The 4,745-nt window shown below is 37.5% G+C and overlaps 1 long non-coding RNA gene across 1 annotated transcript; it reads right to left on the bottom strand.

The window, feature by feature from the left end:
* Positions 1-617: 617 nt before the first annotated feature.
* On the bottom strand, positions 618-1,854 carry LOC126587284 (uncharacterized). The gene is made up of 2 exons (XR_007611019.1): positions 1,620-1,854; positions 618-1,510 (listed from the first exon to the last, which is right to left on the bottom strand). It is a non-coding gene; the product is annotated as an uncharacterized LOC126587284 (long non-coding RNA).
* Between the last annotated feature and the right edge of the window lie 2,891 nt (positions 1,855-4,745).

The following is a 4,745-nucleotide window of genomic DNA, read 5'->3' on the forward strand; positions in this document are numbered from 1 at the left end:
ACCACAGATAGCACATGCACCGTCTTTTTTCCCTAGCAACTTAGACAGCAGCCAGCACCATTTTGGGTGCTTTATGCGGGCAGCACAACTTACACTTCTAAGGTAGCTTTTTCTTTTTGACTTCAAGACAACGATGGCGGCGGTCGGGTTGCTTCTTTGTAGAGTTTTAGTGGCAAGTGAATTGAGCAACACAAACAACGGAGATGGGTTGGTTGTTGTCTTTATTCTTTGCAACCTTATTCCTCCATACTTGAAGCTTATAGTTACTTTGACGAAAGGTGAATGGCTTACAAGTGGAAGTCTTTGTGGTTTGGTTCAAGTCCTTGCTTTGTAGGTGTTCGATTTTGCTTCTGCTGCACCATCTTCCTTCGTTTATTTTGATGCAAACTCTCCAAACATCTTTGGTATGTCCTTAATAGGCAGGGACCACTTTCTTGTTCTTCCACTCCAGGCTGCTGCAATCACCGGGAGAGACCGTGACGATCTGATTTTGGAGAGCATCAGTTGAGGGGCTGCTGCGTGTGCGAGTACGGACAACGGGGATGAGTTTCTTTTTGGAGATGTTTATCTCACAAAGAAGAATATAATGCAGTGAAATTGATAGGCAAGAGAAAGAAAGAACACTCAAAGTTTTTACACAAAATTTTTATTCACTCACAAACTATTACAAGAGGAAACACTCAAACACTCTTACACTTCTTCACTCTTTTCTCACTTCTTGCTCTCTTGGTTGTTTCAAATGGTGTGGATGCCTTCTCCTTTTATAGGCATGGATGAAACCTTGGAGAAGCATGGAAGCATCATGCTAGAGATATCTAGATAATTCCACTACCTTCCTAAGCTGGAATTATCTACATTAATCTTGTATGTTGGTGGAATCCTCACCATTCTTCTAGACTCTTACATCAACTTGAACTTTGCTAGAATTCTCTAGCATGTGCATGGATCTTTCTTTGTGTATGAGCCGGATCAATTGTCTTGGGCCAAGACAAGATTACATTTCAACATGTTTGTGGGAGTAACGAAACGATGGAAACACCATTTCTGCACCATTGCCTTATTGCTTGTAGAGAACCATCTTTTACAACTTGGTGCACAATATTTTGAGGTTGTTCATTGGTTACTTTTTACAGGATACGACATGCACTATTGGGCAACGTGGACAACGATTCGACGATCTTCTTCCCGGTAGCCTTTCTATAGGGACCGGGTCTTCAATGGCTTCCGTGCTGGGCTAGTAATGGCTCGACAAGATCATTACTTGTTGTAGCTTCCTCTGTCGTCGGGCAGAGGTTGTTGTTTCTCTCCTCTGTTGTCGTGACCTTTTCGGTCTCTTCTAGCTTTGTGCGACACTGCATCAGCAAATCCATCTCATTCAAGTCACAGAGTGCATGGGCTCCTTCTAGAAGACAACCGGAGACCACGACTGGAAACATGGTGCGGCTGTTGCCTCCGTTGGACTTTCGTATGATGTCGGCGGTTGTTGCAGCACTATGCGAGGAAGGAAGGCCTGCAATGTATAGGTTCTTTGCTGACCAAAGTTTACCCAAGAAAACACCCGCCTGCAAAACAAAATTACTGGAAAGAAATTGAAGAGAAAAGAAACGTAGGTATTATACCTTCTGATTGTTGCTTGTGGTTTTTTCCCCTTCCCTGCAGGACTCAATTCGAAATCGTCGGCAATGAGATCAGTACTTCGTTGCTTCTTTTCTCTCTCAATTTCTGCAGAGTCTCTCTTCTTTTTTCTCTCTATCCCGTTTCCTTTGGTTTGATGCCCTTTTATAGGCGAATGGTGGACATGGCAGTTGAAGTTAGTGGGATGCTATTTTCCTGCGGTGTGGAGTTGCTGAGAGAAAGCCATCACTTGAGAGGAGAACAAGGGAGTTTTGGAGAGTTCTAGACACACATGACCTCTATATTTGGTTGCCATGTAGATGACAAACTCCATCAAACTTGTCATACATTGAGGTCCACGAGTGTGCAGGTGTAGAGGTTTTTTTTTTTTAATTTTTTAATTTTTTTTAAGTCTCCCGGTTTTTAATAAGACTTGCTAATATATTTTGTTTGTGAAAATATATAGCTCAACAGTGAGATTCGTGAAACCGTTTTCATTTGGGTAAACTTAGTATTCATTTTTTGTGGTGTCTATAGGGAGATTGGTTTTCTGTAAATTTTTTATTGAGATGTTTTTGGCAATCTATAGTTTCAGATTTGTTTATGTTTCGTGCTTTTGTGTAAATGAACTAAGGTTTATTAAACTCAATCACTTCATTTTATGCTCCTGCTTGTTACGGTACAACTGATGATGGTTTGTTTCTTTGATTGTAAATTTTAGAAGAGCAACTTTTTATGGGGTCGACTGTTGTGGCTGTTTCTAAGGTTATGTGAATATTTGGTTTTTGGAATATGATTAATTTTTCTTCTCCTTCCACTCTTGCTTTATATGAAGGACAATATGCCCTATTTTTCTTAGATAAACAACCTTTTCACTATCTTGCATGCTTCGGCAACAAGGATTAATAAAACTGCACGTCTATTATAGAGAGAGATAGACGTAGGGAGAAGTTGGAATTGGAGAGAGAGAGAGAGAGAGAGAGAGAGGGTGAGGGAGGGATGTGGTTGCTTTCCTAAGATTTGTTTGGAATTGTTTCTCCAGTTCTTTCTATTTGTTTGGGATTGTTTCTTTTTTACTGAATTATTTTGGTCTACCACTAAAATCTGATTTCTGCTATTAGTTGCTGCTGAAATGTGACTTTTGCTATTAATTTTTTACCTTTCATGTTTATGCTGCTTTTGGATTCCATTCGAATCAAATAATGTAGTTAATCTTGATCTGAATTCTCTCTACAACAATATTAGGGACTTTAGTTTAAATTTTCACTAATTTGTTCTTGATTTGGATTGGATCTTGGTTAATTTGGACTGCAGGTGGTTCTGCTATGGAGGAGAAGCTGCAAGAGCTTATGATCTTGTTGCACTTAAGTACGGTCGTTCTTTATCTCATATAAACTTTTCGGTAGGGTTCAAACTGTTAAGAGTTCTATGATTTTGTAAAAGCTTTTAGTAGCATAAGCTTGGTCTATTTGCAGTTGCATTATTACACTATACAAAGCTAGCAGCAGCCTAACCCCATTCACAAATACATATTTACTTTATCCTTGGCGTCTACGCTTATTGCTGTCACTTCTCCTTTGTACTCTTCCTCTTTTTTGACGAAATTACAATCTGCCCTTTGTCTCTAACTTTCTTTTGTAGTTACACCCAAGTGCTCTCATAGAGGGAAGCTCATGGCTCACGCTGTCTCTCGGGCTAATCTCGGCCTCACTTACTCTTCTGACATTGACGCCCCAAAGGTATATTTATCTCATCGCTTTCGGAATCCAGTATATGTGTGTGTATGTATTCGCCAATGGAAATTTGTAATTTTGGTTGTTGTTTGGTGTTGGTTTTGTCAAAAAATGATTTGTGCAAGGTTACCACTCTTTACCCCCTTTCGATTGTGATTGAATTTATTGTTTTGTTCATTCTTATTGTAAATGTCATTTTGTTTGTAAAGTTTAGTTTATAAACTGTACTTCTATGTACTTTTTGAATTTCTTTTTTGTTTATGTTGTCGTTTCTTGATTTTAGTTTCTGTGGATTTATATGGTTTTTTATTACAGAAAGTATTGTCATTGGACGAGAACTCTTACAAGCAACCTGCAAATCTGTTCAAGGAAACCAAGATCTGTTAATATCAAATGCGTCAGCCATTGGCAATAGAATATTATGTATTGTTATTTCTCCATTCCATAGTCATATTAATAATGTTATGATTAAATTAGGCTTAAGGTGATCTTTTAGAATCCTTTTGCTAGAACACTTGCTTTAATCTGGATTTGGTCTAACTTAAATGCATTTCTATGTACTGCTTGAAAAAGAAAAATGATTCTGGTTTGCTTTTGTTTTGTACTCTGTAAAAACTTTGAGTGACAAGAATTCAGATAATTCACAGAAGAGTTCTGATGATAATGGATTTTCCCTCTTCCAAATTTGAAAGCTGCAAAACTGAAGTATGTTTCCCAATCTCCTTTCTTTCCTTTAGCTTATAATTATCTGCTCATGAATTCTTGGCATCTTATTTTCTTCTTCTTATTAGGGTGTTTTACAGTATTGTAGATTTTTAAGGAGTTTTCTCAGTTTGTTATCAAGGCTGGTTCAATTTTGAGTAATATTTATGGTGTAGATTGGGAAAACAAACTTAAGGTGTTAATTTTTCAGAGATAGTTTATGCTTGAATTAGCTGTGTTTTTATGTATTCCAGCATACTCATGATTTGAGTTCTTAATTTTTCAGGCAAAAGAGTTGCAGGCAATTTTTGTGTGCTTGAGCCTATTAAGCAAGTGAGTTCTTTCTTTTGCGAATTGTCAATACTGTTTTGCAATTCTTTGGGTCCAGTCAGTGTGCCCCTCCCTCCATCCCCAATGGTATTCTCATTTTTTTCAGTCAATTAGAGCAAACCACACATATTTCACCTAATTACAACGCTCCTAATAACGTAATCATCTATTGTCAAAGCATTTCCAATTTATTTACTAATTTTAATTTTGGCTTTTAAGTTTGGGATTTGGTTTTTAATATTTATATTTTTGTACAAACTTGATGGTATGAAAGGGTTTGATGATTTCTGATTGTATGAAAGTTGTGTGGTTCAAAAGATGAAAGCATTTTGTTCTAAGAATTAGGAAGTAGTTGCTAAATGACGA

Source organism: Malus sylvestris, chromosome 10 (assembly GCF_916048215.2).
Source record: "Malus sylvestris chromosome 10, drMalSylv7.2, whole genome shotgun sequence".
Classification (NCBI taxonomy): Eukaryota; Viridiplantae; Streptophyta; class Magnoliopsida; order Rosales; family Rosaceae; genus Malus; species Malus sylvestris.